The following is a 19,234-nucleotide window of genomic DNA, read 5'->3' on the forward strand; positions in this document are numbered from 1 at the left end:
AAGTATCTCACCACCCTCACGTGAATGTTAAATACTCTGCATGAACCAGAAAATACAAGTGTTGTGACATGTGATCGGCCAGTAGAGGATGACATACTGATGCTGTAGACAAAGTTGTGTCTTGGATCTCTTTTTCCAAAACTATTTCCTGCCCTCTATAAATAAATTTGGTGCGCAGAATGCAAATTCAGGTCACAGCGTAGCTGCGTCTCCCTCCACAGAGAAGCATGTTTGTTTGCCATGCTGCTTTCAAGTTCCACCTGAAGCTACAAAGCCTTGCAGTCTTCAGCTCTTTGTTAAGTGCTAAGTGATTTGTTAAGTCTGCCCATGCCAGCGTTGGGAGCACAGGGTGAAGATCGAATGCATTTCTGTACCTGGCAGGAACAGGTCTGTCTGGCAGGGTGCTTAGGATGAGGGGGCATTATCCTGAGTGGAGAGGGAGACTTTAAGGGTCTCTGAGCCTTCCTGTGTGGGAGTGAACTGCTGAGGACAGTCTCATCGCTGTGGCATTTTGTCAGAAGCTGAGGGATTGGAAGGCTCCATGTTCAGTGAGCTCTGCTATTCAGCTCCCTTCACAGGGGCAGTCAATTTAATTGTGAAGATGGGCACTGGAATTCTTGGCAGTACCATTCTCAGTGATAGCGATAAATTCTTTATTGGCTACCTGTTTGTGTCCTGCCTCAATGATTGCACTTTGCTAGTGAGTGCTGGCATACTCGCTTTTAGGCACACTGGTTCTTTTTCTATGCAGCACAAAAATCAGCTCTTTTGTGGAAACAAATGCTCGGTATTTGTAGTACATTGTGTGCTCGGAGTAACTTGAAGTTGAAGGAGAGATCAGCATGGAAAAGCAGGATCCTGAGTCTGAACTCAGCTTGCTTTTGCCTTGCTGAGTGATATTGGATGAGTTGCTTGACCCTTTCACTACTTATCACTCTGTAAACCATGAATCATAGGTTCTACCTACAAAGATATTTATTAAGATTTTAAGAACAGCTTTGAATGGACAGTCCTGGTGCCATGTTAAACTGGTGATGAGGTTTATATTTTGTGTAATTGATCACCTTATGATCGCCAATGTTTTTAACTGCTGTATTGATTGCCATTTCTAACAGATGCAGACAAAAACATATTAATGTTCTAGCTAAATGCTATATCACACCCACATTTTTTCAGTGCAGTAATATTCAAATAAACTGACAAACCAACCTCAACAGAAAAACAAACTGTCCAGCTGACTGGCAATTAAATTGACATGTTTTTTATTCTGAAAGGCCTCTACTCTCTCGAGCATATGTGAGAAAAAAAAAATTTAAAAAAATCATGGTGTAGTTGCTTGGCTGGGCCTTGGGACTGTGGTGTGTTGGTCATGCAATGACCAAAGTTCAGCTCTGAGGTTTTGTGATACAACCAGTGAGCGAGAGGTCAGGTTCAGGTTACGGTTTTGGTCTCCTCCTGTGTTTGCTTTGTTTCTCCACACACCAAAAGAGAATGTGCTGAGAAGTGTCAGGGCTGTTTTCTCCTATCCAACCCCACTACTTTCAGTCTCCTCCCCTTTCTACCTGGACTCCAAACTGTGAACAATTTCTTGCTTCTTTGTTGCTGTTACGTATTACAGCTCCCTCCAAGTTTGGGAAAAACCCTGGTTAATTCTTGCTTTCTTCTAGGGGTTGCTCCCCACATCCTCCTAATTTCTTTTGAGAAGAATTCCATGTAACCATCAGATAAAACTATCTGTCCCGGACAAAAATGACAGCTGTTTGTGTGGAAAGTCAGTGGTTACCTGGTGCTGGATGTGTCACAACGCCAGATTATTTTACAAGATACAGAGTTTGGACAGGCAGTGCAGAAACCATTCTCTGTTACAATGTTGCCAACAGATGCAGATGTATATTTACACAGGACAAAACCCAAGAATCTCTGTCAAAACCCATCTTTTTTGCACTGTTCCTGCCAATGGTTCTTCAAAGGTGTTTTTTGTTTTGTTTTGTTGGGGTTTGTTTTGTTTTGTTTTAATAGCTGCCACCAATGAAGGGCCTAGATAGGAATGCTAGCCAAACGTGACTCAGATGAGGACAGGATTAAAAAGAGAGAACAAACATGACTGTAATGTTTGCTGGCTCTCCACTAATGGCTTATGTAAAAGAAAGTTGGTTATCAATTATTCATCAGAGAATTTATATCTCAGTAGAAACACAGGGGAGTGCTAGATATAACTGCACTGAAATCAAAAGGGGAATTAGGTTCATATATATACCAAACATCAAGCAGGTCTGTGTAGCATTAAGACTCCCACCCACCTTTACCACTTCTTTGCTGAGTTGCATCCTGCACTTCATTAACTGCTGGAGAGTCCAGAGGCGACCGGGATGATTAGAGGGATGGAGCAACCCTCCTGCAAGGAAAGGCTGCAAGAATTGACTTTGTTCAGCCTGGACAATGGATGGCTTAGGGGTTACCTAATTGTGGCCTTCCAGTACCTGAAGAGAGGCTCCAAGAGGGATGGAGATGGACTTTTTACAGAGGCATGTAGTGCCAGGACAAGGGGAAATGGATTTGGATTCAAAGAGGGTAGATTTAGAGTAGATATTATGAAAAAGATGTTTACTGTGGGTGTACTGGGACCCTGAACAGGGTGCCCTGGGAGGTTGCTCTGAGTGGCTTGCCCCATCCCTGGAAGTGCTCAAGGCCAGGGTGAAATGGGCTCTGAACATCCTGGTGTAGTGGCAAAGATGTCTCTGCCCGTGGCAGGGGAGTTGGAACTAGATGAAGATGATCTTTAAGGTCACTCCCTACCCAAGCCATTCTCTGGTTCTATGAACCACGTAATTCACCCCTCACCACACTCTTCATGTGTGGTAGCTCCCCAGTTAAATGCACCATTTCTGTATAAACCACATCATTAAAGAGTTTTATTGACAGTTTGCTACAGAGCAGCCTAGAGCAGGAGTTGGAGTGACTCAGAGTAGGAAAGGCTGTGCAGCATGCAACTCCCTGTGCATGAGTTTGCAGGAATAATGAGCCTTATTCTGATGAGCTGAGTTCAGCTGCATCGACCTCATGCTTTGCACTGGTGCGGGTCAGATGTGTGCTGGTGTCTCTGGTGCCAGCCAGGTGAGGCTGTGAGTTACCACGGCTGTCCTCCTGAGCTCCCTGGCTCTCTAGGGCCCACCCTGCCTGTGAGGAGGAGGGAGGCTGCTCCCTTGCAGGGAGAGCTCAGTGTCTCTGTGCCTGTCTGCTCTCATTATCACTGACCTCAGAGCTGTGTTTACTTTTACCTGCTGTGTGATAGGTGCAGTAAAAGAGCGCTTTTGTCCGAGGCTAGGCTGTGCTTCCGCTCTCTCAGAGCCTCAGAGTTGGCAGTAGGCAGCAGCAGGATGCTCACTGACTCTGGGGTCCCAGAGGGTGTGAGCTGTGGGTCTGCCACTGCTTGTGCTATGTTAGGTAGCGGTCACACACCAGCTCTGGGACATCCTTATTGGCAAGGTCTGCAGTAATCCTGTTTCTGTGCCTTAAAGCGTTACTGCTGTGCCACTGAGTCACGCTGGCTCACTCATAGCCTTCCCTCACTGCCAAAAATGCTTCAGCACAGATATCTTGGTGCTGAGCCTTTCTCTCTCATGATCACGAGTGAGGACTGGGTATGGTTGTCACACAGGTAAAGCCATGGTAACTCGATTGCCTTTGGTTATACATGTAACACGGTATTTTAGAAATCACTTTGCAGCAAAAGAGAGAACTACTTAATTTCTTGATGATTTGGGATCAAGTTTATCCCGGTGGGAATCTATATTGGGCTAATCAACAATGATAAACTTAAGAAGGAAAGAACAGCAAAAGAATATTTTTCAATTTTAAATAAATAATGGATTTAATTTTTCATGGAAAGATTTAGTGTTCAGCAGCAAAAGAAGTTAATAATAAAACTTTGTGGGTAAGGTACTTAGTGGGAGGGAAATTTCTTTCAGTGTTTTCAGATGTTTGTAAAGTTTAGGTTAATTGGTAAACCCACTAAAATCATTCTCTGTCCTATAGGTAAGCAGTCTGTGTTAGACTCCATGTCTCTGTGAGGAGGAAGGAAATGTTATTCAAGTGTTGAAACAAGTGAGGTGTTCTGAGGGAAGCAGAAGGAAAAGGCCAAGACCCACAGAACCCTTACAGCCACCCATGCATAGCACCTATCCCTCTTTGAGAGAACAACCCGTGTCTGACTGCTTCCAAATCAAAGAACATCAATTAGAAACAATTTGCAATTAGTAGAGAAAAATATCGAGGAAAAAGAGAAGGAAGAGATGCTAGTGTGGGTGAAATGTCCGTGAATGAGGTCAGGAGGATGTTCCAGAGAGGCAGCATGAGGAGGTGAGTGGGTGTGGTGCAGGGAACGAGGCAAGGAGGGAACAGGGAAGTTTGATTCTGTGACATACAGCTGCAGATGAGCAGCTGTTAAAGAGGACATAAAAAAGCCTTTGGAAGATCAGTGCAGTGTGTAGGCTGCATTTTGAAGTGTGGATTGAAATGATGATATAAGCATTTTAATTTTTTTTTAAAAATTAAGACAGTGTGTTTGAGGACAAAGTGACAAGCCACAAGTTTGAAAATGACAAATCTTTGCCAGGGCCATAAACATGACCTTCTCTGGTTGTGGTTTAATGCTCAGAGTACTTATGTGTCCACATGCCCTTTTCAGGGTAGAATAATATAACTGTCAGTAGCATGCCACTTCTGCATAAGTATAACTTAGGATGATTGAGGAAAAAACCACAAAGTTATCAAGGTGTAATGGCAAGTTAGTTCAGATATTAAATATTTTTGATTTTACTTTTGCGTTTTGCAGCATGGTAACAGAAGCGTGGTTGATTTCTCTTGGAAAATTAGAATGAATTCCAGCAGAAGCCGATGCAGAAACTCCACTTTTTCCTGAAAACTAGCTTCTACTCTTTCCCATAGCAGGATCAGGGCCTAACAAGCCACACATCCTTCTTACTGTTGGTTTGGGTTTGTTTTTTTTTTTTTTAAATCTCTAGGAAAACAAAATTCTCCGTGTCTCTGTGTTAAAATGATTGGAAATTAAACTTAGGGGGATCTAGCATGTGATTACTTTTTTTAGACAGGATTTTCTTCATAGCTGAATTGGGCTGAGGTTTTTTTTCCCCTCGCAAACCAGATGGTAAATGATTCAGTACTTTTAGCAGTAGAAAAATGATTAGTTTTCTTTCCTCAGTAGTTGGTGTGAATGTACTTTATCTATTTACATATTACATAAACACACTTTACCAGCATTTCTGTACATAGGTTACAGTCCTGATCCTGCAGGGAGCCTTGCACACTGGAGTTGGCATGGCTCAAGTTGAACTATTTGCATGGAACTCACGTAAGTGTTGTAGCAGTGTTTATATCTTTATGTATGTACTTAAATTTACAACACTCTATGAGGATGCCAACACAATTTTAAGTCCACAAAACAAGTATCTTTGCACACTTTGCTTTCTTTTCACTTAACAAAGTCTCTGCTCTCTTGTGCTGTGTTCCTGTAGTAGGCTGTAGGTCCTTGTGGCTTTTGAGTAGTGCTGAAAGCTTTGTCCTTGTTATGCAGTGTAAGTTCTTCCTGGTGTGCAGGGGGAGCAGGGTCCTCATTCATGTAACATTTTGGGCTTGTACTGGTGCTACTCCCTTTGGAAGGGATTGCAGTAGCAGTGGCAAATATTTGAGAGAATATTAAAATCATTCACGTGAGTACTTGATTTATCAAGGTTATATGCATCTCTATTTGTTGGTGTGTACATAAGGTTACATAGAACATATGTGAAACCCAATATGCTGTGTCAGCATAGGGCTATTTGCTGCAGAAGGCTCTGAAGCTGTTATGGACTTGCACTCTAGACAAACAGTGTGTTACACTGTTCGGTCACTCATTCCCTGTGCAGGTAAGGTTGTCCAAGCAGCCTGACCCATGTCCTTTCCAAGCAGTTAAGAACTGTTTTGTAAATCTGCTGTGCTTTTGCCCTAGCTTTACCTGGGAATTAAAATGTTGGATGCTTGGTCTTGTTACCCTGGTTTTTCTGAGTTTTTTATTAGCCTTTGGATTTTCATAAATGGAGTCAGATCTTTTAGTTACTGTAGAATATTAGAGCAGTTTTTCTACCTTTCCCACAGAAGTAATATAAACAAACCCTTTGTTTTTCATTCTCTGTCCTTTGTTTGCATATTTCTAACCTGAAAACAATTGTAACTGACAATTCGTCTGGCCACTGAGGCTGAGGGGTGGAAACCCCAAAAAGCCAATCTTCTGCTAGACCCACAAATGTATAAAAGTAAAAGAATAAACAAAGGGGTGTCTTCTCTCCACCCTTTCAGCTGGAAGCTGGATCAGAAGAACCTCTGCAGAAATCTCTTGTCTTCGTGTGATTTCTTTGTGTTTCACGGTGACATGGTCCCATAGTGCTGCTTTATTGAGACGCTCCTCCATTTCAAATACAGTGAGCACGTTCTCTGTTTACAAATCTGGCTGTGCACAGTTGGAATATAATCACCTGCTTCTCTTCTTGGCTCCTGCCTCATGGAGGTGTGCTCTGCTTGAGTCTCTGGGGGACTGTGCATGGAGGGGATGGCTGGCCCCTCGCCTTGTTCTCCTGGTTTACCAGAGAATTGGAACCCTCTTCTTAGCATTTCCCACTTGAAAAATGCGACAACTTTCTGCTTCCGTGTATTCTAATAGGGAAAAACAGACATAGGAATTAGCCTCAGAGATACTGTGCTGTGACATGTCAAGTTTTTCCCTTCAATTAAGTTTTTCAGTGGGAGGGTGTCAGAAGGAGGACCTTGAAACTAGCACTGTGTGTTTGGCATGGATCAGTAGTCAAGCTGGAGTGATTCAGTGATTCAGTGTGCCTTGTATTTGTGAAATAAATTACTTTTCCCTTGATGCAAGGGGAAGCATTTTGGGCGGGGGGTTGCCTCTCAGGCTGTGGTGTCACACGAGGTGGCAGGAAATGGTGTCTGTGGGGCACATAATCCTGCGGGATGATGCTGCAGGGCTGGTGTGTGGCTCCAGCCTGAGGTCAGACTGCCTGATGGAGGGAACCAGAGCTGGTTCAGCCACAGCTCTGTGAGTGTTGCATAGCAAGGGTTGCACCTCCTCTGAACCTCATCGCGGTCACAAATGGCCACATTTCTTATAACCGGGAGTTGCTTTATTACATTACCAGAAAGAGATAGAAGCACAAAGCAATGTTCCACACTTCCAAACACTGTGTGTGTAGGAGAGCAGAGCAGTGACTCCTAATACAGCTGTTGTGGGCATGCAAAGCAGTGGATTTAGGTTTCTGTTCTCTCAGGCTGGCTGTGCATGCTCTTGTGCTCGTGACTGAGTGACTGGCAGCAGCGTGCTCATTTCTCAGTGCCCTCGTCCTGGTGCCCGCTGGCATCCAGCTGCCCGTCCCTGGCTGGCCAGGTGTTACCCCAGCAGTGTCATCATGCCTGGCAGTGTGGCACTGGGTGTGACATGTACAGCACAGGGCGTCCAGAAGGACTTAAACCAGGTTGATCTGTCAGTCAGGAAGAATGAGCAAAATTTGCCCTCAGTGTGGAGGGCACTGAAGAAACAGCGTTGGACACCAGTTATCTGTTGACTTCTTTGGGTTCCAGGGAGTAAATACTGTGTTGATAACTTGGCTCAAAACTTTGAGGACCTAGTAATTGATGCAAGCCCTGGGTTACATAGGACACAAGCATGCTTTTACAAGTACTGGAAGTACTGAAGAGAGTTTCCTCTGGTTTCAGTTAATAACAGGGAACGTTGCGTACAGTTTGTTTGCTTGATTGGTTCATTTTATTGTGTGTAAATACACTGTAGAAACAAGTTTGCCTTTTGTCCAGTGGTACTCAGCTAGTGTGCTTCTGGTAAATCCAGTGAATTAAGGGGAATAAGTAACGTGCTCTGGTCTGTCAGTGAAACAAAGTCCATTTAAAATTAAGTCCATGAGGGATATGGTGAGGCTGCAGAGGAGTTAGAAGAGAGCTATCTCAGTGAGAAAGGAGTGGTGCTCTCCCATGTGTGGCATGAAACTCTGGCTCCGCTGATCTTAATGAAATGATGTGGTTTTGCACTGGGGCAAATGAGAGCAGGATCTGACCAACTGTTAATAGCTTTTTGTATTTGAGGCTGAAATAAAGTGGCCGTGTGTGCAAATGATTGTGCAAGCGTGACTTCTGAATGGCTCCTTAAAGGATAATTCAATATTTAATTGTTGGAAATACAAACTGTTTGGCACAAATCTCCTGGTTTGGCTGAGCTGTACTTGACCTGTGACAGAGGGAGCAAAGGTGATTTTGAGTCCTGGGATCCGAGGGGCCAGTGTAATGTAACTCGAGTCAGAGTCAGTGTGTTGACTGCTTTGCAATTACAGATGCTTATTTTGTGTACAAAACCAGTTGATTCATTATCTTTTATTTCCATTATCTCATCTCAATCTTTCTGTGTGGATCTGAGCTATTTGAGTTCAAGGGAATGGCATATAACTAGAATTAAAAAAAAGGGGCTCGGTAACAAAAAGTTGGTTGTTCTGATATAAAGATGTTCTGATGTAACCAAAATGATGAAATTGGTTAAATCTATCTGCAGAATCTGAAAACTTTGTGAGAACTCCAAGAAGTTCAAAATAACCTTTCTTCTACTCGATGACCTACATTTCTTGCAGTATTCTGACCCATGCCTTGGAACAAGGACAGCTCTTAGAATATGAGACAATTAGAAACAACCGTGATGCTGTAGCCTAACACTCTGTTACTCTTCAGCTGTGCTTCAGGAGCCAGCTGAACTCCAGGAACTCTGCTCTTTATACAGAAGTCATGTGGTGAAGATAGCTTAAGCTGTCTTCATTTTGTTAAATTCTTAAGCAGTGGTAATCTCACCATAAGTTATCAGCTGTCCTTATGCCTGGAAATGTGGCCATCCCATTTCAAACCCTGGGGACCAGAGAATGTTTTTCCTGGAGCCAAGATGTATAAATGCTTTCGGCTTTCAAAGAGCCTCCAGTATCTGATAAAGTAAGTTTTACTTACACAGGCAAAATAGTGCCCCTTCTAAGTACAAGTGTTGATGGTGTGGAGAGATGTGAAATTTTGTTGGGATACAGGTGTGAGCCCAGAGTTGATGGGGTGTGTTTGAAAGTAGTTCCTGGCAGAAGTTACACTGGCTGAGAATCAGGTCCTCACACTCAGTTGACATCACTGGAAGATGCACACATGAAGTGAAAGTACCATGTGACATTTAAGCTTCTGCTCCTGTGGTACATAAGGTTTTATAATGCACAGAAGAAAGGAAGCATTCACTTTTCCAGGTAATGGTTACAAAATGAGTGTCTGATCTATTCCGGTCTGCTCTGTCTGGGGAATGTCTCCACAGCTTTAGTGAAGTGCTGTGCGTGCACAGCAAGGAGGCTTTTTGGATGGAATTTGTAATGCAGGACTCATTAACTGATGATAGTGGATGATTTTGAAAGAGATGAGTACAGCACTTGCTGCTCACTTAGATCATAGAAATAACTTGAGGGAATATATTCACCAAACTGAGATGTTCTCTAAAATGCTTGCTAACAGGCAACTTATGCTTCTGTACACCAAAAGCAGTAGCTTTTTCTCCAAACCAAACAGAAAATTAGATTACCTTCTTTTTTAATTGTATGAGGTGTAAGTGTGAAAATAGTTTGGGTTATATGGATGTTATGTAAGGGTCACCAGTGGAAAATCAGGCCCAGTGCTTTGTGTGCTTGTCGAAAGGAAGTGGCATTTCCATTTTGTTTTTCAAGACCCCTGAGGTGTTGCCTGCAGCTGTATCAAGGATATAGTCACTCATTCTCTACCACGCTGAAAAATCCCTGGGTCAGGTTTCCTGTTGGTGTGTGTCTCCACCCTTTGGCTGTTTGTTATTTTAGATGCAGGAACTGTCCCTCAGTGCACCAGAGCCTGTGGGCACTGCTGGAATAAGTAGAGCAGCTTCCCTTCCACTCTGCTGTTTCATGTAACTGAGGGCTGAGCTGCAGGCTCAGACCTGGTGGTTTGCTTTTCTAGGTGCACCCAGGGAAGCAGATGGATTGCGTGAGGAGTCCTGCATCGCTCTGGCTGGATACATCAGAAACCCCAGAGCTTCTCAGCTCTGTCTGTGTGTCCTACAGCACCAGTCTCCCGGGGACTGAGGTTACTAGATTGGAGGATATGAGTTGCATAAAAAAGTCCCAGTCCCTGGGAGTTTAGGAGTGATAGCAGAATAAATACTTCTAAGTTGCTTTCATGTTACATGGCATGGGACTTGCTCTTCCTTGCAGATGACTTCTCCAGTGCTGTTTGGATGTGCCTGCTGCTCTGTGATTGCTCCTAAAGCCTTGATTTGACAGCAGCCTCTGGCGTGCTGTGGGCCAGCAGATCTGCATAGCAACAGACTGCCAGTCTTCCTGCAGAGAGTTGAAGGAATTTTGGAGAGCATGAGCGAGCCAAAAATTAGCCATTCTCATCTGTGGCAATTCCCTGGATTCAAAGTGTCCCTCATCTCTGGCACAGGTGGGCAACAGGCTGGGGGGGAAAGCAACACAAGTTTTATTGTCTTTCCAGTGCCTGGGGCTGCTGATGTTAGGTGCTTTAAGTGTAGGTTTTTGAGAGAAGAGATGTAGGTGAGGGAGGAGCATCACTGCTAAGTGAGCTGCAGGGATAGTACTTTGACCTCTTGGAACATAGAGCAGGCTGAGGAAAAGGAATAAGATTAAAAGAAAGAAAATCTTAATCTGGGCGATGTCAGCTTGTCATAGTCACTTTGGTAGTTCTGTAGCTGCAAGCCTCCTGCTGTGCAAGGAGCAGGTCATTAATTAAAAGGCACAGCAGCGTGCAGCATACTGAGGTGCTGACAAACTAATACCGCCCAGCGTAACTGCAGAGAGCACGTCCAACACGAGGCACCGTTCTAAGAACTCAAAAACCCCGTCACCAGGGTGTCATCCTCAAACTCTACATGTGACATACGTGCTGAAACCTAAAACTTCGTTGCTCTTGCCCTCCCTAGCAGCCTCATACATGAATCCAGCTTCTCCTTGGTGTGAGCCACAAGGCGAGAATCTGTGTAACACAGGGCTTGGGAGAGCTTTGGGGTTCCCTAGGCCACCTGGCTGTGCAGCAGTCCTGTGCCTTTTGACCTAAGGAGCACTAGAGCACGTGGGTAATGATGCTGGGCATGGCAAAGGGTGGGAGTGGGTGTGCTGCTAAGGTGTATAAATCCCTGGCAAGACTGAGTGCCAGTTCTGAGATGTAGAGATGTGGGTCAGAGAGCGTAGGACTGAGTTAGGTAAGAGAATGTGAGAACACACTCACTATATGGCTGCTAAACAAGGAGCAGGAAAGGATTTCACTGGTTTTGGCTTGAGGGATTGAGCAAGAAGTGATGGATCAGATAGAAAAGAATCTGGTTGGACTGTGGTGTAATTTGTACAATATACTCTCAGTTTGCAATTTATCCCAGACCAGATTGTAAATATTCAGCAGTGTTTACAAGCATGTGATCGCCAATGCCCAGAGCACTGACACTTTTCCTGCTCTCAGTTGTCGTACACGCTTGCAGATTTAATACTTTTATTTTGGAGAATACAGCGCTTCACTGTCCTGTGAAACACTGCATCTCTTCTGCTGTTCTCATGGAGATGTGATGCAATGATATCACTTCCTAGTGAGGGACTGGTGAATCATTTTGTTGGTGTTCACAAACCTCTTCTTTGCTAATAGTTTCTGCACTGGTCTTAATAGAATTTTCAAAAGTGAAATCATAATATCAGGGACTTTTTTTAGAAAACTTTTTGTGAAAAAGGCAATACTGCTGTTATTTGTCACATACCATACTGAACCCAAGTTCTCATGCTGCTGAAACGCCCTCCCAAATATATTTGTGTAGCTCAAGGTACTGACACCTATCCAGTCAATCCCTTTCCAACAGTGGGAAGCTTGCTCACAGCAGAGTGGCAGACAGAGGACACATATTTGTCTCACAGGCTCAGGTGGGTAGCCTGATAATTTAAAGTTTAAAGCTCTCCTGTCGATCTGGTGACCTCTTGTATGGGAGCAGAAGCACTCTGAGCTGTTATGGCTGGGTGTGTAAAGGCTCTTCTACTAGCTGGGAGCCTCTGACATTTTATTGTCTGCCTAGGAGGTGTGACTGGTTGTTTCTCTCCATCAGCTTTGCACCTCAAGTGGTGTAAAGAAGGCGGTAATCAGGAATAAGCAGGTCCCTCAGAACTGGGGAGGAGAGATGGCAGGCTGTGTGCTCGTAGTGAGGCAACGTGCAAGGCCTTTAACATCTTGTGCACCGGCATGGGCCTTTTCCTGGGGAGAAAGGAGTTGCTTGTTGTAAGATATGGGGTTATAATTGTTAAAGTTATTAAGGCCCATGTTTACCAAAAAGCCCTGTAGGAAGGCACAGCTGCAGGTGGGACAATTGGAGGGTGAGAGCATGCTGGTGGACAGCACACTGCAGCTGAGCCAGCCAATGGGTGCTCTTCTGTTACGTTTTGGTTTGCTCTGGTTGAGATTAAAGATATAAAAGGGGGGTAACTTCTACGATAAAGTGATTCCCTTCACATGCACAAGGGGTTACGTGCCTTTCTTCCCCATTGCTACAGCTTGCGGTGTGAATATGATCCTGTGAAGGTAAGGGCACTTAATCAGGTTTTTTATTACTAGGTTTATTCTTGGCCAAGCCCGAAGCTTCTGGAGTTGTCTTTAAGACTGCGCTAATCTTCTGGCAGCTGCCGAGTCCGGGGATTGCAGGAGAAGCACAAAGGTGCCCTTGCACCTCCCGGTGTTTGATGGGCCGAGCGGCGCCGTGTCGCGCGGGTACCGCCAAGCAGCGCACGGCGTGCTCCAGCGAGCCCGCTGCCGGCTGTTTCCGTGGGATTTGTACTGCCCACTGCTCCCTGCCTTCCCTTTTCTCTCCGATGCGTCGCACAGTGCCAGCTGGTACTTGTAACGTGTTCCGTGGAATTCTAAAATGAAGCTTCTTCGGAGGAGGTCAGCGTGCTGTGCGGGACGCATCCTGTGTGTGGGCTGCAGCTGACAGATTCCTGTCGCCGTTATCCAACAGGCTTGTCAGAAACGACAGCACCTGCCCGTGCGCTGCCCCAACACAGCGATCCCAGCCAAAGAGGGAAGTGTTAATAGTATTGTTTGCCCCTGTGTGCTCAGAGCTGTAGTCTCTCTGCAGTAGGAGAGACGCAGTGTAAATATCTGGAGGGATAGTTACATGTTTTGGAATAATGATATCAGGCACCATTCGGTTCAGAGCGGTCAATGTACAATTATTGCAACAGAAAACAGCACAGAAGGTTGCTTAAGAGTTTTTCAGTTGTCGGTGACTTTCCTACCCACAGACGGGTAAAGAGGTGACCTGTCTAAAAGTTTTATCGTTCTGGAAACAGTGCCAAAGATCAGATCTTCCTGATCCATTGCTGGGAAGATCTGTTCTCACACTTATGCCTACGTGCTAGAGATTTTTCTGTTACGTTTCTTTTTCCTGATGGATGCAATCACTTTTTTTTGTATCCTTATGTAAGGTTGTTTGACTCCTGCCTGTGTTGTAGCTGTTAGTGCATTTGACATGTTATTAGAACTCTATAGTGGTGCCCAATAGGGGTTCTCAAAAACAGCCATTGCTTCACTCTCTCTCGAAGCTTGTCTGCATTCCAAGCCACTTAATTTTCCACGTGGTCCACTGTTAGCATCCCATTGCAAATCATCTGGTCTCTCAACTCACAGCCTAATTTTTCGTACTGTATTCAGTGGAACTACTGACCACTGAGTTTAGCAGATCCACGTTGGTGTCATACCTGTGAGAATCTCCTGGTTGCGTGATTTCTGCTTATTTTGTAAGTTTTGCAAGGTGTTTTGGTTCTCTGCTGCCTTGATTTCAAATGCGTGACCTTGAAATCAGTTGATTTGAATGTGACTTTTATTTTCATTTGCAGTTGCTAGAGGATTGAACTTGCAGAATTACCTTGTAACCGTGCTGAATTAAGAGCCAGATCCCAGCTGAAATTCCCAGACCAAAGGATATGATAGTTTCTAGTGACCTTGGTGCCTTTCTTATGCTTTTTTCTAAACAATGCCTTTTTGCCTTGTATATGATCAGTGACTTTGAAAAAAGTAGTTCCTTAGTTACCTATTACAATTTAAGAAAATAAATTGTATTTTCCCACTCACATGCACACTTTTTCCTTCCTTTGGTGTTGTAAATTGATCATCTCTTTCCATTGTTATGGGAAAACATTTAGTCGACACCATCTTATAGACAAAGTAAGGGAAAATCTAACAACTTGGTACTCTGCCTTGGAGCTCTCAGTCTGAGGATGGCAAAATTGGCAAATACGAAGAGTAGGCCAGCAGCTGAGGAGAAGAAGGGAACATAGACACTAAATAAAGACAGGATGAGGCAAGAGGAAGGACAGGGGATGCTTGGCAAGAGAGCCCCAATGGTATGGGTCAGCTTTACTCCCGTTGAATTTGAGTGTTATCCCAAATTTATTGAGGTAGGACATCCAAAGCCTTCCCAGGGGCAGAGATCTTAGCCTGGAGAGCAGCTTGGGATAAGGCTCAGAGCACAGAGAAAAGGAGACACGCAAGGGCAAAAGGAGAGGGAAAAGCAGAGTGAGCAAAGTAGGGAGGAAGAAAAGCAGAGGGGCTGGGAGCAGCCTGAGGTAGGACTTTGTAAAGGCAAACTGGCATCTTGAGCACAAGAACTTGAATTAGACCTGAAAGCAGAGATGTTGACAGCATTTCTGCTCTGTATTAGTCTGCATTTGGAATTTCAAGCTTTGTTTTGCCTCTGGCCTTGCCCAGTGCCATTATGGCAGGGGTGAGCAAGTCAGGTTTTAGTGACAGTGAGTTTCCATCCTTGGGCAGCGTCACCAGTCATGGCTTTCAGTAAAGGTTACTGGTGGAACAGCGGCTGTTTGGAAGGCAGCGCTGATCCCAGGGTCAGGTTTTCCCCAGGCAGGCACAGGGACTGTGTGGAGAGCTGTGTTGGATGGCACCTGGGGTGGCAGAAGGGCACACGGGTTATTCTCCTGCTTGCATGTCTGCTGGAGGAGGTGGAGGCGTCCTTGTGCCGTGCTGGAAATACAACAAAACTGCCCTGAAGGCTCTGATTAGAAGATGGAGTGTGATGCTATAGATAAGGTAACTTACTGACTGAAGGAAAACTAATAATGAGGTGAACAATTAGCTTATCTTTCACCTTTCTAGATAGTTTAGGGGCTAAAGATTTCAAATTACTCTAGAAGAAGCTGGAGAATTATTTTGAAGCTGCTTAAGACTTCCTGATTGATTTATGGTGCTCTTCTGTAGGAAGAGACTCTTGAAATTAGCTTAATCCTCACTTTATTATTGTTACTGGTCAAATTAATTGCTGTCTTCCTCAGAGATCATAAACCCTCAAGAAATCTGATAATATTTACTTAGGCATTTTTATTTCTTGGAAGGCGAAGATGCGTAAAAGAAAAAAAGGAATTTTGCTGGCAGTTTGTTAGAATGTTAGTAATACACATGAATCTATAGAACATAATCTGAAATCCTGTGCCTCTTGAGGCTTGCACTTCTTCCACTTGTGTTTTGTCATAATTTCAAAAATGTCAGAGTAGCCACAACAAAGCATTTCTCCTGTTCCCACCTGTGCTCTGTGATGTGAAAAAATAATGTTAGTACTCAGAGATCTTGACTTCCTCTTGAATGCATCTGGATGATTTTATTATGCAGTCCACTGTGCCTGTGATGTGTCCGAGAGCAGCTGCTGCTGAACATTGCCAAGATATTGGATATTTAGTGTATTTCAGAAAAGTTGAAAAACTAGATTCATGAAACAACACTCATAAACCACAGCCTCACCACATTGGGGTGGCCGTGGCTGTACAAAGTATCTTAACCAGGCATCTTTCACCCTTTCACAAATCTTTGCTTTTTGAAGGTATCTGTGGGTGGTCTTCCTTTGTCCAATTTCTGTAAATTTGGTACATCACTTTCTAGTTATGCAGCTGATTCTTGTGTTTATGTGAATGGCTATTTAAAAAACAAAAAAAAAAAAAAAAGGAAAGATCAGATGTTTGTTGTTTCATTTCAACATAAATCAAACTTTGTACTCACATAGCAATTCTAGTTTAGTCCCAGGAATAGCTTTAGTATTGCTAAGTGTCTGGAGGGTATTGACTACAGAGACATGATTTTAAGCAGGCTATAATAGTTTCTACAGCTGTTAACAGTTCTCAGAAGAAAGGCAGCATTATTCATCGGTATTTAAAATGTGCATGACTTGCATTGCACAGAAGTCAGCTTGGGAGAATGTCAGATTTTTTTTTTTTTTTTCTGAAATTCTGCCAGGAAAGTCTTCAATAACTGGAGAAATTCTTTTCACTGGTGAAATCAACATGCAGCACATTGTGTTATTATACTTGCTTATAGCTCACCATGAAAGTTGTCTTTGTATGCGTGGATGTACGGCTTGTACTGTTTTGTTTTTATTTATTCTGCATTCTTTATTATAATGTTCTTTCCTTTTTTCCATACCAGAAAGATTGTTATTGAGCCTTCCACAAAGCTGAAATAATGCTGTGTGTTAAAAAAATGTTAACAATTCGAAGAAGTTATAAAAATTTATAAGTCGACTGAATACTTTGGAAATTTCTGCATATTTTAATATAAATAGGTAATGCAAATGTTTGTTCTTTGCATTTAGAGGTGGGTCTCTGTTTTCTAAAGGTCTTGTATATAAATTTGATTCTTACAATTACATTAGAACAAAACCGGTATTTTTTTCCAGATTGTATAATAGGAAAAATCTATTTGCTGAATGCACAGAACATACACGGTTATCTCTGAATGCCATATAGTCATGAAATTCAACGTAAATAGCATCAGTTGTTATTAATGAATGACTTCATTAAGTGCATTAGGGGACCGCCTCTTGCACTCAGCTGAGGTCCTTCCATTCAGTTCTCTGGGCCCTGGGTTAGCCCACAATGACATGCTGCAGTTCATGGAGAGGGAAAAGGACAGGATTTCTCTGTAGGTAATGTGAAGGTTCAGATTGTGCTGGTCGAATTTACATAGAAATTCAGGGCCATCAGAAATCTAAGAAACCACAGAAAATTGTGATACTTCGGATTAATTTGGCGTTAGTGATGAGCTTGAGATTTATTCATAGCTAAAATCATAATAACAGGACAAGTGAGTCCAAAAGGAAGAGTGGAAATAGGTAAAAGGGAAGAGGTGAGTGACAGAGTGCTGGCAGATGGGCAAGGACCTAAATGGACAATTTTAATGACTAGTCCAAAAACATAACAGTTCAAATGTTATGATCCACTGGAGGTGCTGGCTGGGTAAATGTCTGAAAAGAAAGGCATCAAGCTGTTTTTTGGGGTGGCTGGAGGAGAGCAAAGGAAGTCTTGGATTGTTGTACAGAGTAGAAAAGATTTGTTACGTTTGCCTGGAGGAGAAAGAAGGTCTCTTCCACAAGTGAGGGTAGTAGGAACAAGGAGTAGACCTGGAAAGCTGGAGCTCTGCTGAAGCTGCACACCTGTGTGCTTTCCTGTGCTGCTGGGGCACCTCTTCCAGCTTAGTTCCATCTGAAAGGAATCTGCTCTGTGCTTGGGGCACCTCTTCCAGCTTAGTTCCATCTGAAAGGAATCTGCTCTGTGCTTGGGGACTGCACAGTGTGGGGCATTCTGGCTTCAGAAGCACGCTGCTACTCCAAACTTGAGCACTGATGTAATGGGAGGGGGCAGAGGGAGTACTCAGAATGTTCTGTTTCATGTTACAGGTGCTGGTGGCGTGTGGAGCTGAGAGCAGTGAAAGTCAAAGGACAGGGGCACCAGAGGAGGTCACCAGGAGCTGTCATGCCTTGTAAGCCCTGCAGGAGAGAGAAAGGGAGAATGATTCATTGGTTGATGCAAGCCTCTGTAGGTAAGGTTGGTGCCTGTCTGAGGTCTACTGTGATTTAGTATTTCAGGATGGATTGCCTTCTGACATATGGCCCATGAAATTTTGGTAGGACTAGAAGCACTTTGTGGCACCAGCTCCATTAATTGTGTAGAGCTAATGCACAGCAGTCCCAGGCTTTCGATTGTGCAGTTTTTAGATCTTTTTCTCAAGACCTCCTGGAACATGCTTTGCTGAGTTGGAAGGCTCCCATGGTCATTGACACCAGTCCTATGAAATAACATTGCTGCTAGTTGGCAGTTTACTCTGTAAAAAGATGCTTATAATTTTCAAAGACTGCTTTCCAAAAGGAATCACTGTCGTAAATGAACCCTTTAAAGCTTACACTCACAAAACTGAATTCAGTTTGGGAGTGTTGATTCTTCAGTCTTTTGTGAGTCACTTCCACTGCAGCATTCTCTGGAATCATTCATTTTTGAGTGTTTAAGATGACTGATTGGTAATGTGGAGTTATCATAGATTCAGAGGTATTTCCATGTTCCTTGTCAATGTGCCACTTCATACCATATTCTCACAGAGACTGTTATATAAAAGTACCATTTTACAGAGCGGGGGCACAGAGAGAATAAATGATGGAGATAAGTGTGTGTAAGGAAATATGTTGCAGAACTGCTGATCCTGGTTTTTCTCATGTTACAGAATTTAGCCTCTGGACCAGCTCTCTCATTCTGCAGCACAGGTTCATCCCCTTTATGCTGCAGCTCTTGGTCACCCCATCCAGCATGGACAAAAAGGCTGCACAGCATTCAGGTGAGTCTGGAAGCTGATGGGATTCCTGGCTTTAGTGACAGCATTATGTCAAATAACGTGATGTTTAGCTGAGACAAATGTATTTAGTGCCTAAGTATAGTGTGGTTCTGTATGCCAGCGCTTTGGAAACAAGGAAAGCAAGAAATGTATGGTGAGGTTGTTGTCAAGAACTGTTCTTGCTACAAGCAGTGGGCACAACACTGCCTTTTAAAGTTTGCTAAAATGATTTGCTGGTAAGATTTTGGCTTGTGAAAGGCGATGAAATGCACCAGCACAACACAGACATCGTTACTAGATCTTATCAGCCGTTGTGAAGACATTTTAACAATGTTAAGATTTTCCAGGCCTCTTTCAAAATGGCTGTGATGCCTCCCTAAATGTGCCCAATAACTGTCCAAGAGCAGTTGACCTTAATTTCTTCTGAGCAATATTTCCTTGGAACCTCTCAGATAACTAGAGGCAATCCAGA

The sequence above is a fragment of the Hirundo rustica genome, chromosome 8 (assembly GCF_015227805.2).
Source record: "Hirundo rustica isolate bHirRus1 chromosome 8, bHirRus1.pri.v3, whole genome shotgun sequence".
Lineage (NCBI taxonomy): Eukaryota > Metazoa > Chordata > Aves > Passeriformes > Hirundinidae > Hirundo > Hirundo rustica.